The sequence below is a fragment of the Dipodomys merriami genome, unplaced genomic scaffold (genome assembly GCF_024711535.1).
Source record: "Dipodomys merriami isolate MVZ:Mamm:240054 unplaced genomic scaffold, mDipMer1.0.p SCAF_134, whole genome shotgun sequence".
Classification (NCBI taxonomy): domain Eukaryota; kingdom Metazoa; phylum Chordata; class Mammalia; order Rodentia; family Heteromyidae; genus Dipodomys; species Dipodomys merriami.
The window spans coordinates 16,292-36,743 of record NW_027202649.1 but is presented as its reverse complement, the minus strand read 5'-3'; positions in this window follow the sequence as shown (position 1 = coordinate 36,743).

Genomic DNA, 20,452 nt, shown 5'->3' with positions numbered 1-20,452 from the left:
TATCCTGCCCCACCCCTCGTGCTTCTGTCCTACTTCCCCAGAGGTCTCTTATCAGGAGTCCCCCCTACTCACCCCACGGGAGCTCTCAGGCACCTTCAGTAAGTTCCTGCTACCCTTCCACTGCAAGCTAGTTGAGGGAGCGGATGAATGTGGTTCATCCCCACCCATTTACTTCCTGTGAGGCTATGGACAATGTATATACACAGAGAGGCAAGACTGAAGCAAATCCATATGGTCAAATCCATAAGATTTCCACTTCAGCAGATGCTGGGAGAAGACACAGGTCACAGAGGGAACTTCCCTGCCGTTAGCTGGATGAAGAGGCTGAAACCAACCAACCAAGCCTATCCAGTAATGTCTGAGCCCCACTGCATAACAAAACCCTTGGATTGGGAAAACACTCAACAGGGAATTGCAAAGCAACTCCAGCCTGAGGCCCACTGAGTAGTGGATAGGAATGTGGACTGGGGATCATGGGTCCTGCATCTTTATATTCTGTCTCTGCCATTTGCAAGCAGCATACACCCCATAACTTCATTTGTGAAATGGAATGAGAGAACCGACCAGAGTCTGTGAGAAACAGCTGAGCTGCTGCAGATGAACTCAACAGATGTTAGCTTGGATAGTCGGGGAGTGGGTCCAGACACTGGACACAGGTCACAAGAACAGGTATCACTGTCAGTCCTGCACCCTTGTATCACCACATTGGCACAATCACAGGCAAGATGTTGACACTGTCTTCAGAGAGGAGAGGATAAAAGAAGTGATCCCAAATCATACAATAGGAGCAAGCATTCCATGCCTATGGGTGAACCAAGCAAGATGAAGGGACTGGCAAGTGGACAACCCATGCGGTAGCACAGGCCTGACTTCTGCATGACTCCCCCACACTTTCTATTTAAAATACTTGGAGTTTACAGAAGATAAGAACAGCACAGCACAATGAATTCACACATGTACATACAGTCACCAACTGCTAACATGACATTTGCTTCATCCGCTATAAATACATGTTATATATATACATATATTTATATATTCATGTATAATATGTACTATACACCCTATAAAGCCTCAAGTTTTTCTCCAAAACAATGACCTCCTCTAGTTCATCTTAATAAATTTAATATTGATAGAATAACATCACCCAAAATGAAGCTGCATGCAAACTTCCCCAGTGGTCCCAGTAATGTCTTTTATAGCTATTTCCTATGCATGGCACTATCAAGGGCCACCCAATACATTTTGTTATCATGTCTCCTTAGCTGTTCAGCTGCTTTTAGAAACGTCCTTAAACACAATCAAATTTATATTTGCCCTCTTGAGGGTCCCCAGTGCCACCTGGCCCTTAATCCCCTAGAGCACTTCTTGGCTGGGTCCAGTTATACTGCCAAGTAATGCAGGTGAAGAGTGGGTGATAGCTTCCCCTTCATTCAACCCCACATAGGCTGAGTAAACACCTTCACTCCTAGACCACTCCAGCATCAACTGAGAATTCCAACATAAACAAGGGCCAAAAAAAAGCAAGCAAGTGCACTAACAGAAATGGACCATTTCACAAGTGTTACAAATTTATAGAGCTGGAGAGGACCACTACTATTCAAAATGCTAGGGATTTACAGGCAAGGATTACACCTGAACCTAGAGTCGGTGTCCTTAAAACACTAGATGCATGAGACTGTATTTGTCTAGTCATGCCTGCAGAACTGGCACTGGTGATCTTATTAGGGGCTCTTGTAAGATTTTATCATACCCTTCAAAAGTTATTTTTAGTACAGAATTGCTCGTTGTTGAAAAAATTACACCAGAAATAATGTTTGATTCCAACACCTAAATCTGAAATCTCCTCTTGAGTTCCTGAGCCCATGAGAGCTCATGAGCAGATGCGAAGCCGAGTGGTATAAAGCCACTTCCTTCCTCCTGGCCCAGCCAGAAATTTCAAGCCCCATTTGAGATGGAACAGTGCAAAATCGCTGGCAGGTCGCAGATGGCACTGCCTTGAGTGCCAGGGTTCTGTGTGGGCTCTGCTGAGGAGGAAGGCCCCTCCATCCTGCAGGGCAGGGAGCTCCCAGCGGTCAAAGGAAACTACCTTCATTTGGAAAAAACACTGCGGAAGCAAAAGGTTGAACTTGCCAGGGCCAATTACAACAGAGGAGGATGTGGTCATGGAGAATTTATTCCATGCCTCTGCTTTCCAGTACACAGACCTTCACATTCTCTCTTGGATTCATAGTTGTTTAAAAGATGGCCAGACCCATTGACTAAAGAGTGACACCATCCAATGCCATTGGTAGAGCTTTCATTTCCTGCAAGAAATAGAAGTCTTGGTTTGTGTGGGATCTCCTCTTAGCCATAAATTTTATGTGAGCAATAGGAAAGCAATTTTCAGAGTCTCTAGAGAAACATATCCTAATCATAAATATTAATGATAAGGAACCTGAAAAAGCCAGCTTAATAAAGTAACTGAAAATGCACTTACTCATCATTAGCATTACAAGCCCCACAATCTTCATCTCTGAAGAGTAGGGTCATCCCAATAGAGGTTGGGGGAGGTCAGGAGGTCAAGACTCTAGAATAATATCACCTATTTTCTTCAAAGCCAAAATTGCCATACACCAAAGCTTGAATCACTTTCCTCCTTGGCTTTTGAAAAATTGCAATGAACCCCAACATGTGTTCAACATGGGGTAAGATATCCTCACACTTCTGGTATTAGAAAATTATAAAAATGAGAATGGTAACCCATAAAGATGAACTGACCATCTCCAGCCAGTATGTAGTCTTATAATCCATGTCTTAAAAAAAAAGTCAATTACATTTGGTGGTATCACAGAGCTTTCACAGTAGAGGTAAAATCTCCAGCCAGAGTATTCACAAAGAATAAACCAGTCCAATGAGAGATACTTCCCTGACATCAAGTTTCAGTTAGAGAGAAGTCCCCCATGTGCTGAACCTGTGCACAAACACAGAAGTTAAGATGGTCATATTTCCACAGGGGATATCAGAGAGCACCCAGCAGCCATGCACTGTAACAAAGAGCAAGAGGCGGGGCGCTCATCATGTGAGTTACCTGTCACTGTCCAGGTCCTCAGCTTCATTTGGAACCTTCAGTTCTATAAGGTGTACAAAGGAGTTGCCATTCAACAAAGAAGTTTATGTATATAGTACACCTGGATCAATGTCACGCCCTTCCACATTGTCACCCTCTCCCCCCCAACCCAAGCCTTCCCTCACTTAATTTTGTAGGATATATGTTGAATTTCTGCCATTTAACAAAGCACACTATGTATAGAATGCATCTTAATCTATGTCAAGTCATTCCCTTTAGTACACACAATCAGGGTGGGGTTGTTCATTTGTCTTGTGTTTAGTTTTATCTGTGGTACTAGGGATTAAACTCTAGAGCCATTTTCTATTGTCTAAAACCAAAGGACGTTAACAGATACAACACATTTGGACTTTGTTTGGGTCAACTCCAGCTAATTTGATCAGACACTGCCGAAGAATCAGAGCTATCCCAGCGACTCCCCAGGAAGTGTGTATTAATCAGAGATCAGAACAGATGGGGCACCATCGCCCTCTCCTTTGCTTCCCAGTATAGACAGGAGGGAGGGCCCCAATGGACACTTCAGCAAGCAGAGCTCTGGAGGATGAAGAAGCCCTGAGGTATTTCTCTCACTGGGATTCGTCATCATTTCCACCTAGAGAGTGGCCTTTTCTTCTTTAATTGGCTAAGAAATGAATTGTTCATTCCCCAAATCCTACTCCAGGTGGCCAATGGTGTCCAGAATGGTGGAGAACTACACAAGAAGAAAAAGGATATAAAGAAGTATTGGACAAATTCACCTGATCTCCTACTACACAATGTGGTACAGAAGAAAGGACACTGATTTACAGGCAGACAGAGCCATCTTAGTCTTCCAGCCCTGCTAGCAATAATAGAAATAAAAAGGAAACAAGAAAAAGAATAGTGATGGCTCAGTGGTAGAGTGCTTGCCTCACATGCATGAGGCCCTGGATTCGATTCCTCAGCACCACATAAACAGAAAAAGCCAGAAGTGGCACTGTGGCTCAAGTGGTAGAGTGCTAGCCTTGAACTGAAGAACTGAGGGACAGTACCCAGGCCCAGCCTTCAAGCCCCATGACCAACAACAACAACAAAAAGAATAGCAGCAAACACAGTTAAGACTAATTGGTCACTTATAGAATGCCACATTGGATTCCCGCCACACTGTACAGATGAAAACACCAAGACTTTAATAAAGCTTTGTAGGTAACCCAAAGTCTATTGAGGTTGGGGGTTTGTCGGGGGGGGTGTAAGAAGAGGCATTCTGAGCCCTGATACTTGATCCTGGCACACATTTACTTAAGCATTTCTATGTTGCCTATTCACCAGATACATGGCAAGGAAATTACCCTCTTTGAGACTCAGAATCCTTGCCTATGAATTATAGGCATAATCCCCTTATGCTAGGTCATTGAGAGACCAGAATAAATTATATAAATCACTACTGACACTTTGTAGATGTTATACAATTGGTAGTTGCTACCAGCATTACTACCATGTTTGCTACTACCTGGAATACCAATAAATAGTGAGACATGGCCTTAGCAGCCAGTATGTTATCACCATGAATAAGACTGATGTCAGATTTTAGTATTTGATGATATTCCCTGCGGGGGGGGGGGGAATCACCCAATACAGTAGTTACTCCAACTTTTCCTCTGAGTGTCTCAAATCCTGGCAATCAAACTATCCATCCAGTCAACAGGTTGTTGGCTACCATTCCCTTCATATACCATGTCCCATGAACAGCTCATTGGATTAAGCCTGAGCCAGAATACACCCATACATCTCTGCCCTATACATAAAAAGACTTTGTACTATGCTTTATTCCCTTCTATCATGTTTATACTTGTCACCAGTTCAAATGATCCCTTCTTCCTGTCTCTACACCGCCTACCTATATAGCTAGTCTTTTCTGTTTCGTCTGAATTATGGGCAGTCTGACCCATCAAACTGATTTTCAGGCCTGTGCTGACTGGCTTCATTGACTCAACAATCCAGTCAAGAGGAGCTGATCTATGCTGTGCACTGGACAGCACATGAGGCTTGAGGACATAAGCACTGTCTTCTCTGGCCTGACAGAGCTTATGGAATTAGGAGGGCTCAGGGTCTGAAAGGTGAACAGCCAAGGTCTCCATCCCCTCCCAGGCTCCATTTGCACTGTTCCCTGGCTCTTGAGATTGACTGCAAAGGGGTCCAACAAGTTAATGACCATTTTTGAAATTGGCCCAGTTAGGTAAATCGCAAAGACAAGATTCTGACCTATGAATGCTTTCATACTTGAAAGTTCTCAATTCCCATAGGAAAATCAATCAATCAATCAAAACAGAAAGAAATCAAGGGAGGCCACTGATTCCCAGGCCTCCTCCTGCGCCTGTGCCTGTGCCTCTACAACCTTTCTGCTTCCTGGCTATTCCCAAAGAGGTATCCAGTGGGGGAGGGAGCAACACCTCAGAAGTGGATCCAGCGTTCCCAGCTGCACCCTCTGCAGAGTGTGCACGGCAGGCCTGTATCAGCAAGTCCCAGACCTCTGGGGAATGGGCTCATGCCAGCATCTGTGGACTGCAATTTCCCAAACAGGGCTGCCAACCACATCTGGCATGAACTTTAAGCTGCTGGCCACCTCTGAACCTTTTTGTTTGGGGATTTCATCAAAGCTTGGGGAAAATAGAGAAGAGTAATCATCTAGCATCTCCAGGAGAAAAACAAAACACAACAAAAAAAAGCCCAAGACTATCAGATGAGAGAGGGAGATGTTAGCTGAACACGTTTACCTGCCCTTGACAGGCCTGGCAATTTCCGTGAGAGGCAAACATGCATTATTAGCCTTTTATGAAATTTTGAATTAATAAAAAGGTGTATCGCCTCCATCTGAGGAGTCAAAGGAAAGGAGATGTGCTTTGTAATCAGGTGCCCATGAAACAGGTGCCCCCTCATTCTGCAAGCATTTAACTAGAACTTTCTTCATGCCAGGCATGCTCTGTGCCTAGGAACAAATAGTATCATCCCTGTCCAAAAGAGCTCCTGGTGTGACCATGAGGATGGGCATGTACAAAAGCCTACATCTTCAATAGTGAGTCAACAGCAAGAAAACTCTGTATGAAGGGCATTAGAAATGCAAAGAGGAGGGAAGGGGCAGCCACATGCATGATAGCTCGGGAAGCCACATTAGGCCCTGCATGGGTCTTGGCCTGAAATCACACTCTCACTGGACTTCTTCTACTTCTCCTCCCCCTTCCCCTTCCTTCCTTTGCCTGTTTCCTATTGGAGAGTCTTGCTTACTAAGTCACTTGCACAGAAATCCTTCCCTTACGTGATCTACATCCAAGGCACCTGGTCAGTCTCCTGCGGCCTAAAGGTGTAGGTAAGGAATCTGTAGACAGTTGTGTATAAATCACTTGACACAGGTAGGTTGGTTCTCACACCTGTTAAATGTCTCCCTGTGTGAGCAGTATGCTAGACTTGTGCACTCACATGCTGCGCATCATAAAATCCCCAGGGTCAGAAGCAATCATCAACATCCTGGACTCCTAGAGTCCTGAATTACCTGCTTGCTCCTATCTCTCCCTGAAGAGCATCTCAGTGGCTTCTAAATGAAATAACCAGGAACAGCAGACCCCCCACCACCACCACACACATACCCATAACTCCAGCTTTATTGCCTTACAATCAGCATAGCCATCTCTAGTGGAGATGAAGCGGGGGAGAGCGGATATTAAAGGCACAGTTGCCCTGCGCTTCCCTAGATCAGTGGCCAGATTCCTGACAGTTTTGTGCAGCGTTTGCACCCTTCCACTCTTGCCCAGGCTAGGAGGAAGGTGGGCTGCAGGCTTGGGCAATGACAGGCAACCCTGTGTGAACAAGTTAACTCTCACTTATCTTCCTACACCCCAAATTAAGGATGCAGAAAAATATTAAATCAGTAGGGAGTGGTAGCATGGCTGACATGAAGTTATCAGGGTTTTTGTTTTTTGGAGTTTTTGGAAAAGAAATTCACTGCTTTTGAATAACACATAGCATCGATCAGGACCCTATGAGTTTAGACATACCCCTAAAAAGGGATCATAGGAAAGGACTGACAGGGACAGATTATTATTACTATTAAGATACACTTGTCTGATATTAATGGCGGCCATTTGTGTGCCGGGCACCGCTCTAAATCCCAAGCATATGCACCAGGAATTTACAGGTGAGGAACTGGAGATTCCAGGAAGGTAAACAGCTCCCATCACCCATGCAGATGACAGTAATGGAGCTAAGACTCAAGCTCAGTTGTCTGTTTCTAATGCTGTTTTCTTAAGCGGAGCCATTGCCAGGAATCTAGGTATGATGGATGTGGTCGTTTCCTCCACTTTTACTGCATTGGGAGGGTGTAAAATAACAGGAATTACTCACTGGCAGTTCTGGAGGATAAAATCCTTCCTTCATCCCCTGCCCTGGGGCAGTGACTGGCATCTCTGGCCTGCCTTGGCTGGCAGCTGGTTCTTTCCAGTGTCGGCCTCTGCCAGCACATGGCCTCCTCCTGGTGTGTGTGTCCTCGTGTCATCCTCTATCCTCTCCTTAGGACAGCACTTAGACTGATTTAAAGGCCCACGGAACTTCTGAATGACCTCATCTTATATCTGAAGTCACCTTATTTCTAAATAAAACCATATCCTTAGGTACTGGGTGTTAGGACTTAAGATATCTTTGGAAGGAACTATAACATATCTCAGGTAGCCAGAAACTACATTTCTGAACAAGGAGATTAAGAGAGATGAGGAAGGTCTTGGCTACTACTCCCACAGAGCAACTCCAGGATGGGCACCCAATATCCTTGATCCAAGTTGGCATCTCCATCTTGTTTTACCTGCTATGAAAGGGGCAATGATAAAAGACAAGGCTAGCTCTCCACTGTAGGGCAACAAGAAGGAAGGGTATGGGAGAGGGGAGATCATGTCCTAATGTGCATCCTCCAAACTATAATACTTCAGGGTCAAACCCTGAAGCAGGTACATATACCTGCTCCTGTTGAAACACTGTTCACAAAATGCTACTTGCTGATACAAATCTTGGTTGAAAGAACGGAAACAAATTCTACATAACTTCAGCAGGAAATAAATCTATTTGAAAGATGGGGTCTAGATCACATATTAGTCAGATTAAAAAGTGCCCAGGAACAAAGGTACATTAAGAGATGGCCAGGCTGCAGTAAGAATCAGAATAACCCAATACAGACTTCAGTGCCACTGAACATGGGCTCCTCATCCTACCATGACCTCCTATAGACCATTGATACTACTCAGCTTGCAACCACAACTCCAGACAAAATTCTCCAATGTCTCTGGCCTTTCAGGCCATGGATTTCAATTCAAAGTCATTGGTTAAACTTGAATCTAGTTGATACATCAGAGGACTAGCTGCAAGGGAGTCTGGGAAACCCTATCTCTAGCTGATTTAACTTTAATGGGGACAGATGACTACTGCTTCCTACAGGAACTTGGACACTCAAGGGTTCCACAAACATGCACAGGAGATTCACCTGTAGGGCAACCAAGACAAACAGTTGTCAGAGAAGTAGCAGAGTATAGGACGAAAGCTGTATAAAAGGGAGTTCACAGCCCACAGACTGGAGGCATTGATTCCAGAACTCTCCACAGTTTCAAGAATATGGATATGGATTAGGGAGCACCAGACATGGGAAAGAGGGTTGGTAGCTAACAAACAGCACAAGGCTTCTTTTTAACATGGTGAAAATGTTCAGGAATGAGTCATAATGACTACACAGCTCTGTGAATAGACTTAACCACATTGAGTTGCACCCATTTTAAGAGGGTGAATTTGATGTTGTATGAAGCGCCTATCAATTTAAGAAAAGAAGGATAACAGTCAGAGTGGATTCGTACTTCTCCAGTTTACAGGAGAAAAAGGAGTCCTTCCTTACCAAGTGATACAATGAGATTGGGTATGGCATTATGGCATTGGATAAGTGTTTCTGTTTGATTATTTTTCTGAATAGCAAGAGGTGGTTTATTGGTTGATAAAAGAAGACACGTTTCCTGTTTGGATCTGTGCTGGAAGTAACAAGGAATGAAGATTAAATTTAGATATGAGAACATCCCAAAAGAAGCAAAAACAAGCCAGAGCTAAATGTGAACTTGAGTTTATAAAACCACCTTGGAATTCACAGGAGTACCTGTTCAGAAATGGAACTCAAAGAGCAGATAGACCTTGTTGTAAAGAAGGTTTTGTATTCCTGCCTCACACATTAGACATTAAGCTTTTACAGGCAAGGACCCAAATGTGATTAAACTCTGCAGTTGCACTGTCTACCACATAACAGATAAGTGCATCGGTGTTTATTGAATAAATTTAAGAATAAAGCTAAACATAAATAGATCATTATGTAAGTCAAGTACACCTGCCTATAAGTAAAAGAACTAATCTCACTGCTTAAATAAATATGAATTCTGAAGGTACACAGTTCAAAGTCTATGCCACACAGCATCATAAAACACACGACTGTAATTCTGCTCTTTTATCTTTATCATGCATCCTTATGGTCTCAAATGGCTGCTCTATGTCCAGACATCATAACCATGTCGAAGAGGGAGGTGGTTCAGTTGAACAAAGAAGCCTTCCAGGGTGAGGGCATAGCTCAAGAGGTAGAGTGCCTGCTTAGCAAGTATGATTCCAGGAGAGAGAGAGAAGAGAGGGGAGAGAGGAAAATGAAGAGCAGGAGGAGAAGGAAGAAAAAGAAGAGGAAGAGGAAGAAGAGGAGGAGAAGGAGGGGGGAAGAACCTCTGACAACCTTTTACTAAGCAGGACTGGCTACAGAGGATTCTAGAAATATAAGCAGAGGGAAGCAAAGGAGAGGGGTTAATAAACAGGTGACTGGAGCCAGCCTTTCTTCCTTGCCATTCTTTTCCACTTCAGGATCTAACTGGAAGAAAATCAATCACTGTGCATGTCAATGAAAGCATAACCATGTTTCCAGTGATGGGACTGTACAAATGAGGAGACTGATACTCACAGGGGTGACTCAAGCCTTTCGTTGCACATCTGAGGCTCAACACTGACTCCAAGATACTCAGCAGCCCTGGTCTGTATATTTTCTCCACATCATCTGGATCTCAAAGGTCATGTATTAAAGGTTTTGTCACTGGCCTATAACACTATTGGGAGGTGGTAGAATCTTTAGGAGGTGGAGCCTAGTGGAAGGTAGTTAGGTCATTGGGGGTGTGCCTTGAGGAGGGTGTTGGGACCCCCACACCCTTCCTCTCTGTCTCTGTCTTTGTCTCTGTCTCTCTCTGCCTTTGTCTTATTGAATCTGTCTCTGTTTCTTTGTGTCTCTGTCCCTGTTTCTCTCTCGGTCTCTCTCTGCCTCTGTCTGTCTCTCTGTCCCTCTGCTTCCTGGCCACCATGAGATGATCAGCTTTGCTCTACCAGACGTGCTTCACTGTATTGCATGGCCTTACTACAGGCCCCAAACAATGGAACCAAGCAAGGAACCTGGACTTGAACCTTTGGAACTATGAGCCAAAATAAACTCTTCCTCTGTATAAGTTGATTTTCTTAGATTATTTTTCACAGAGACAGAAACCTGACTAATGCTCACCCATCCCATTAGACCAGATCATGGGTTCTCAGGGCCCAGAGAAGGGGGGGGGACATGAAGGGGAGGGGAGTAGCCTGTCTCCATTTTGTCTTCTTCTCTCCAGCTCCTTCCTGTGAGAGCTATGTGCTGTCTTTCTCGGGAGCAGGCGTCATCGGCAACTCACTCCATCTGATGGCAAATTAAAGCCCTCTCGGCTCCATAGCTCCATTCCTGCCTTGCAGCCACAGCCAGGGATGGGGGCGAATCTGGTCACGGGTGCTCTGACTCATGGCTGGGGGTTGTAGCTGTGAATAAGTAATATGGCAATACTCCAAGGCGGCTTATACGTTACCGTGGGGCTGGGCTAGGAAGGACTCTGCATCACTGAGGACCCACATTGCCTTCCCCACCCTGGGGACAGCCCACCATGGCAGCCCAGTTTGCAGCCTGGGACCCTCTACCAGCCTTCCCCAACTGCATTGTCAGAAGCCGTGATGTTCATAGCAGAATGGAGGGAAATGACTCTCTGTGACTCATTACACAGGGCCCAGAGTCAGCCAGTGAGAGGGGGTGGAAGATGATAAAAGAGTCTCTAAGAGGGCTTTGACCAGCCCCATAAACCATCTGTATCACACCCAGGGCATGCCGCTATGGCTGTGCCCACCAAACAAGCTTGGACCCAGGAAGCGACCCTCAGATCTTTGCAAGAAATGGGTTTCATTCTACCTGACTCCTTCTTCTTCTCCCTCCATTCTTTCTTCCTCCCTTCTTTCATCCCTTTCTTCTTCTGTTCTCCCTTCCCTTATCTTCCCTCCATCTATCCATTATTCCTACCTTTTTCCTCTATCCTTCCTTTTCCCTTTCTCTTTACCTTGCCTCCTACCTTCCTTATCTTCCCTCTTTCTTTCTCTCCTTTCCTCCCTTTCTACTTATCTTCCTTCCCTCCCTTCTCTTTCTTCCCTCCCACCTTCACTCCTTCCTTCCCTCCCTTCCTTCCTCCCTTTCTTCCTTCTTTCCATTTCTTTTGCTTTGCTTTCCTTTGCAAATTCTAGTTGGTTGTGATCCACAAAATGGTGGCCTGATTGCATGAGCAAACACTCTATTTAGGACTGCGGTGGCTTGACACGTGAGCTTTGTATGACAATTGGACTAGGGTTGACTTGTTGGCATATGATCCTAGCCAAATGACTTAAGCCCTGGCATCAGGCCACCTTTTTAACCGCCAATCCCACAATCCCAGGTTCTCACCTCCCTTCTGGACCACAACATGGCCTCCCGACTGGCCTCTCTGAAGTGCACCAGGAACTCAGTGCACGCTTCCACCTGCAGCCTGCGGTGTGCGTGTAAGTGTGGGCATGCCAGCCCATGCTCAGCACCCTTTACTTTCTCTTTCATCTCAGGAACAGAAAGGTTCTATTTTAGCTGGCAAAAATAACAAAGCCTGAGGAGTCTGACTCCTCTCCTGCTCCCCTCCAACTCCCTGCGCACCAGCATCCCCAACCAGCTCTCCTGGCTCCAGCCGCAGCAGTTCCTTCTGAGAGCTTTGCCCTAATCCTCAGCCACAGGGCCCTTGCACGTGCTTCTTTCTGTCCATCTTTTTGTTTCCTTCTTTGTCCTTCTGATCTCAACTCAAAGGTCATTTCCTCTGGGAAGCCATCCCAGACATCCCTAGCTAAGTCAAATCCACAGTCCTGTCCTATATCCCCTCTGGAATCTACTTCGCTCTAGCCCCGGTTATGGGGTTCAACCTCCTAGGCCCCTACACTCAGGCTTCTCAACCCACCAAGCATCAGGATCAACTAGCAACATTTCAAGAGACAGAAGCCTGGCTCCTTTGGCCTCCCTTCTCTGAATTTCCATTCAGTTGCTTTTCCACTTACACATTCCAGAAGCTCCTCAGATTATTTTAACGTGGCAGCAGGCCAGATGCCACCGCTGCCCTGGTGGCAATAGGAAAGGGGTAGGTGTCAAGCCTCCCCCAGGAGGCACTGCTCAGTTCTGAGTATGCTCTGTGTGCAGCTCCAGGGGACGAGAGAGCCCAAAGCATTGACCGTGGGCACAGTACTCAACAGCTGCTGGCCTGGCACCATCTCCATCCCCCCATGCCGGTGCTGAGACTGACCGAGGGGACGGTGCGCCCTGGGCCACGTGGTCAGAGCTGTGCTTTAGAAGAATTACATTGCTGGCTCCTCCTCCTCTACATTCTCCATCTCACCCTGTCTTTAGCATGGTCCACCTGGTCTTGTGACTCAGTTTTCTCCATAGACTATTCCCACTCACTCACCCATTCTTATCACCAGCCCTGGCTTCTGTCCTCATTTCTAGAACTATCCCTTTAAATGCCTGGTGGACGTTTCCCCTAGGCTGTCCAGTGGGCATCTCAAAATGGGTGTGGCCTCCTCCACCTTCCCTCAGCCTCCTGTCCTCACGCTTGCTCTCCCCACCTCAGTGAGGGCTCCCCCTCAATCACTGACTTTCCCTCCCAGACCCCCCCCATTCACCTCAGAACAAATCCCTAGTCCACCTGCTGCTCGTCATCCCACCAGTGCCAGCCAGCTTCCCTTGTGCCTCAGTTGCCCTGATCAGAGACGGATGATGACCTGTGAAGTGAGCTCACTTCACAGAGAGGATGCTTAAGATATGATAAAGGAAAGGACTTTGGGGTGGAGAAGTGCTTGGGGGGGTCACCAAGAGAGTCTAGATAAGATGAGGAGGGTGAAGAAGCACCCACAGAGAGAGAGACACACACCGAGAGAGAGAGAGAGAGAGAGAGAGAGAGAGAGAGAGAGAGAGAGAGAGAGAGAGAGAGAGAGAGAGAGAGAGAGAGAGAGGAAAACAAGATAAGCAAGTGGCTACAGGTTAATGAATGCAGGTGGCACTAGAGGCTGGGAAAGGCAGGGAATGGACCCCGCCCCATCCCCAGGAGCCTGCAGACAGAACTCAGCCCTGCCTTGATCTGAGCACTGTGGGGCCCATTTTAGACTCGATCTGCAAACTCAGAGGCCGCACATGCATGATTCAAAAGTCAGTGGCAAGTTTGTTAGTCCTTGGCCACCTCCTCATTGCCTTCTACTTATTCCTGGTCTCCCCAGGTTCCTGCTGACCCCTTCTTGTCCATCTCCTGCCCTGCAGACAACGTGGGCCAATTAAGGTCCATTCACAGATCCTATCACTTTGGTCCGTGAAACCTGCCAATGTCACCCATCATCCTTAGAACGTCATTTCAGTTCTTCGTCAGGGTCTGAAAAGCCCTTGGTGGCCTGGTGCCTGCAGACCTCTGAGCACACCCTCCCCCTTGCCCCTGGGGACCCCGCATGGGCCTCTTTGCCTCTCAGCTCTGGGAATCTAAGAAGCTTTCTGCTCCTGGAGTTGCCCAAGCTCTTTGCCACCTGTGGACATTTACTCCTTTGCAGGAGCACTGTCACCCATCTTTGGCCCTTCCGGTCTCATCAGGGGTCCCCTCTGATGCATGCCATGTTCAGGAAGTTGTCCTCGGCACATCTTGCCCTAACTGCCTCCTGTGTTTTCTTCCTGGTTTTTATCAGCAACTGAAGGGAGCTCATTGGGAATGCTTCTCTTCTGAGTGTGTGGATGGCAGCGTCTGCAAAACTGTCCTGTCTTTGGGAGCTTCTTGCTGCTTCTCAGTCTTCTAGCACAGGGCGACGGCTTGTCCCCAGCAGCACGCCGCTTCCCCAAGTTCGAGTGTCTAAATGAATGACTGACAAATAAGCAAATGAATGAACATCCCGGTTGGCACCCAGTCGGGCTCAACAATAGCTGTTTATTGAACGCTGCCCACACTGGCAAGAGCGCAGTGAAGGAGGCACAGTCGTCAACACTGCCATTCTGCTTCCTTGTTAACTTCACTCACTCCCCAAAGGGCGGAGCCGGCTAGGATCACGGTGGGTCTCAGCACCCCTCACCAATAGGTTGACAGCCACAGAGGCCTGGGGTGCGCGAGGGAAGTCTGGGCTGATGGAGCCTGCTGTGGTGGACACAGACCAGGGCAGAACGTCCTGGACAAGCTGCTTGAGTTATTTCAAGTGCAAACAGAGAGGCAACAAGCGCCCACTTCTCAGCGTGCACGTGCACAAACACACACGTCAGCCCGGGTCCCAGGGGCGGATGCGGGGCCTCTGCGGGCGGCTCCCTGGGCGCCATCTGGAGCGACCCTCCCATCATTAATACTCCAGGCAGCTGAGCACATGCTTTTTATTGGGATGAGTATAAATAAACTGCAACAGGAGCCCTGAAAGAAATGACCCCCAGAGGAAACCCGATCCACAGGCAATTAGGGCGCTTCTGTTCAGATAATTGACACCAAAACAGCGAGCTGGGTGCCAAGCTGCACCAGGAGCCAGGTCTGGCCACCCCGGCAGATCGCGCAGCCCCCCGGCCCGCGCTGCTTGGGGAAGGACAGCCTGTGTGCCATTCCCGGCACATCTGTGATGCGCTCCCAAGGGGCAGATCACACACTCACACACACACACACACACACACACACACACACACACACACACACACACACACACACACACACACACACACACACACACACACACACGGGACATCCGGCAATGTCTCCAGACATGTTCAGTGCTTCAGGCTGGGTAGGGGAAGAGGAGGTTTTAAACATCCTGCAATGCCCAGGACAGCCCCCACCTCAAAGAAAGTTCCAGCTCAAACATCGGCTGGGCGGTGGTGAGACACCCCAGGTGAAGGCAGAAGGTGCAGGCACTAGGGACCACCTCTGTGGAGCCAGCCCTGGGCAGACACGAACCCATCGCCGAGTCCCCACAATCTTGCCAAGAGGTCTAATTACCACCCTGGTTTTACAAATAGGGAAACACAGGCCTGAATCAATTGTTTAGAAAGATTTTAAGCAACTTGCCCAACATCCTACCACGAGCTCAAGCCTGAGCTTTCGCCCAAGCTCGACTGTCACCTACAGTTATAAAGCCAATATATCATCATTGGCGCTAAAGGAAGTGTGAAATTTAAAGAAAACACAGCCTTTGGCTTCCTATGGCTACTCCTGACTGAAATTCAGGGATGTGGAGGACTGGAGGGCTAGGAGGAAGCTGGGGGTGAAGGAGGGAAGGGGAAGGGGAGAAGAGGAGGGGGAGGCAGCTCACCTCTGAGCCAGACAGAACCTTTGAGTCCCGATATCCCTTTATTCTCTCCAATTTCAGGAAAGGTTGAATTTTGTTGATAGTGAAGACCCATGATCTTCTGCCTTCTTTAAAAAAAAAGGAAGAAAGAAATTTTTGTTAAAAAAACACAACAAAACAACAGAATCTGAAAAAATTCTCGGCAGGACTAAGGTGAGTCTACAGGTCTGGGTTGGTGTGGGAAAGAGGACGGGAGCTGCCAGGCTGCTTTGGCTTTGGGCTGTGAAAGGGTTCAGAAGAGGCTGGGCGCATGGTAGCCCACACGTGTGCATGCATACACACACACACAGAGGCACACGCATCACAGAAGGGGAAGAGAGTTAATACATCCTTATCACCTTGTGATGCTTGTGATACAGCTCTTCCAGTTCTCCCACATACCACTTACGGACATAGTGCACCCATCTCACAACTGAGGCCCAGAGAGGTTTTATTAATTTTACCCGTTTCACATCTGGTGACGATGGTGACAGTGCTGATGATAATGATGATGGTGGTGACGGTGATGATGATGATTATGGTGTTGATGATGATGGTGGTGATATGTCGATGACAGAGGTGGTGATGGTGACAGCGGTGGTGGTGGTGATGTGATAATGACATTGGTTGATGATGGTAATGGTGGTAGTGATGGTGGTAGTGATATTGATGATGGGGATGATGATTATAGTGATGATAGTGGTGGTGTTGATGGTGGTAGTAGAGATGATGGTGGTAATATAATAATGATGGTGGTGGTGGTGGTGGTGGTGATGATGGTAGTAGTGAAGACAGTGATGGTGGTGGTGATGGTAGTGATAATGACAGTGGTATTGATAATGGTGGTGATGATGATAATGATAGTGGTGATCTAATCATGATAATGGTGGTATTGATGACGGTGGTGGTGATGGTTATAACGGTGGTGGTAGTGATTATGATGGTAGTGATAATGAATAGTGGAGGTGGTGGTGGTAATGATGATGGTGGTAGTGATGTTGATGGTGGTAGAGGTGGTGGTGGCAGTGATGATGATGGTGCTGGTGATATGAAGACATTATTAGTGGTAGTCATGATGACAAAGAAGCATAACGGATATAAGAACAGAGATTTGGACTCACTATCTCTGGATTCAAATCCACATTTCACTACTTACTGTGGGACGGTGAACAAGTTTCTTAGCCTCTTTGGATGTAAGACTTTTCCTTTAGAAGCCAAAGCTAATTAAGAGCAATCTCCTAAGATGGCTTAAAATATTCAATAAAACACACAATGCACATAACACATGTTAGTTTTTATTTATAATCTTTCACTGCTATTCAGCCGGGGCATACTATTTCCCAAATAAATGGCCTGTGCAATCTTGCTCTCATTCTTATTGGACAAACAAGGAAACTGAGGTTTGACTCAGTTTAAACACTTTGGCTCTGTTCCCAGAACCAGGGTAGGGCTGTGACTTGAACCCCTGTCACCTTGCTAGCTGCAGGTTGCTTCTTAATTGCCAGTGTGCAATTAGAGCTAGAGATTAGCACACTTGCTGCGGCCTGGAGGAAAGAAGGAACACGTTGGTGCCTACTGTGCAATTTGAATAAGTCACTATGCTTTTCAGAGCCTCCCATGTCTCTCCATAAACGATCATGTCAGTCCCTGGAATCAATGACATAGAATCACCAGAGTCAGTAAATAAGAGTCCATGTAAAATTGCCCATTGTTCTGGCCCAGAGCAAATGCTCACCATCACCCACAACGTATGCTAACATCGAATCACTTGGCACAGGCCTGGCAAACAGTCAGTACTCATCGCATGCACCCCCTGCCCACCCAAGAGTTCTCTGCCTCATGAGCGCTAACCTCCACCTCCTTTACATGGGTGAGGCCGAGAAGCATGCCATTGCCCCACTGGACACCTCAATGTCCCTCGTGGCCCCCCATGGGGAGCTCCCAGCAGCAGGGCTCGCGGGCTCATGCCACTCTTGTGCTGCAGAGTCAGCCCAGGTAGAGGGGACCCGCCAGCCTCGATTAGCACCCGGTGAATCTGCATGCAGATGCTCCACAGAAAACATCTGAAGTTACTGGTGCTCAGCTGGGGTGGGAGCCGGAGGAGGTATTTATAAACTTGGCACCAGCGTCTGAGCCCTCAGGAATCGAAGAGGGCAACAGCTTCCCTGCCCGGCGGGGAGACCAAGAGAAAAGCCCAATGTGCTCAGCTTTGGACTTCAGTCAAAAGCCAGGGAGGGAGAGTCCAAATGCCCTTCTAAATTTAGAACATTCAGCCAAACCAGTTCTCTGGCTCACCCAGCAGGCGTCTCCCCCTGGGCTGGACCAGGATGTCCTCCTAAGAACCAGGGACACAGATGGAGCCCAGATCCAAACTTACTTGGTCTCCGTTGTTGTTCTCCTCCCATCCAAGGGCCTCTCTCACGTGTGAGACAGTACTGTGGGGTGAAAGACGTCTGAAGTTCAAATGTTGCTGCTGTCTGCTGGCTCTAACTAGTCTAGATTCGCAGTGTCTGAGGTTTCCTTCCTCTGGTTTCCTTCACCTGTCAGTGAGCAGAACCATGGGCAAGTGGCTTTACCTGAGGGAGACTTTATTCCAGCAAGTCTTAAAAGGGAAGAACAAGACTTAGCCAGGGAGCTTCCTGTCCCTGAGCCCGTTTCCCTGTCTTTCCTGAGGGGAAAACACACATAAGAAAAATGCCAGTGAACTCAAATACATTGATCAAGAAGGCCAAATCCAAAGACCTAGATCAAGCACCCAATCAATCTATGTGGGCAGAATTGAGATGGGACCAGGAATGTGAAAGTCCCTATTCTGCACCTTTCTCTTTCCCTGAGTTCAGCACACTTATTTCAATATTACCAAGCCCTATTACTACTAACCCAGGGATAGAAACTGAGGCCATAGTAATTATGACCAAAAGATATTTCTCTATCTCTGACTTGATTGCTATGGTCTGGATGCATGTGCTCCCCCAAAACTCAAGCCTACAAACCTAACCCCCAGGGTAAGGCTTTGGAGAGATTAGTTTATGAAGGCAGATCGCTCATCAATGAGATTCATGTCCTTAAAAAAGAGATCCAGAGAACAACTTTTCCAGTTCCACCATGTGAACATACCAAAAGGGGCTGTCTGTCTCACAGAAGATGGTCCTTCATCCTACACTGAATCTATCTTCCATGACTTTGAACTTCTTAGACTCCAGAACTGTGAGGACAGATTCCAGTTGTTTATAGGTTACGAAGTTTATAGTGTTTTGTCATAGTAGTAAGAACTGGCTAATATACCTATCCTGAGATGGGCGTCATTGAGTCCATGAACTTTCTGTTTGGAAACTCCTAGTCTATTTTTAAACTCCCTCTGCCATTGATGGTACCATTAGCTTTGTTAATAATTATTTTAAAAGATAGTATTATTAGATAAGAGATGTGGAGCACTATGTAGAGACATGAATTATCGTATAATTCCATTCAGCTATCAATAGCTATATAGCTCAGGACTAGAGTTTACTTGATTCAACTGATATGCGTTGGTAGAGAAGCAGCCAATCAGGGGATTGTGGCGTTTAGAACTTGCAGATAGCAGGATAAACTGGTAAACCAAAACCAGCCTGACAAGGAAATGGGTTCAGGGGGCTGCAAAAGAATGAGGAAGTAAGAAGGACAAGAGAATAAGGAAATACAGATATGAGAGTAAATCTTTACCATAACAACTTCACAGAAAACAGAAGAGACCCATCAATCAGAAAGCCACCCAGTTCTCACTGTTTAACCCAAGGCCTAGCTCTGTAATGAGGAAGATGGCTCCAGCTGGCAGGGATGCCTGAAGTGCTGTCTCTCTATGGCATGTCTAGGCCATGTGCTCTCTTTCTTTGGCATATTTCTCCTCTAACAAACTTTTCTGTCATCATTACTTACTTTCAGGTCTTGCTGAATTCTCTTGTCAGATTCTCTTGGCTGATTTAACTGCTGTAAACTTTCTAGTAACATCTTTGGTGCACTGGGATCAAGTATGTCTCTTTCTGACTTGCACCAACAATAAAAAGTACAAAGTTGTGATGCCAATACCAATACTTTTATTTTCTGACATGCCTCCCATCAGCCCTGATCACTCTCCTCATCAGTTTAGTTGAGTTCACAGAGGCCTTGAAAACTCCTCTTGGGTGCTCCATGGAGCCATGAAGGAGGCCACTCCAGCTGGGGACGTACCAGGCCCCACTCCTGACGCAGTTTCCCCAGTTACAAAACCATCGCAGCCTTGTGCTCTCAATGCTTTACCCAGTTTTGATGTGAAGCTGCTCTCTAATTTTTGTTGTTGTTGTTCAGGCCCCACTATACCTGCTTTGCCAGGGGGAATGTCAGTGGGTACCTGCATCTGACTCCTATCAGAGATCAAACTTCTTCCCTATGAATGCTCTTTTCCAAGAAGATTCTAGCTAGAAACCTTCATGATGCCATCTACTGTCCTCTAGACTTTCCCCAACTCCAAGCAAATTCAACAAATCATGTCCCCAAGCCACAACTTCCATTCAGAACAACCTGCTGACCAGCAAGTGGAAGCTTCAAATGTCCAGTTGTTTTCCTAGTGCTGGACTGGTTTTGTAAAGACTCATGCATAGCCTCTTTGCTTTTTTGTCACTGTACACTGTAAACCTTACAAGC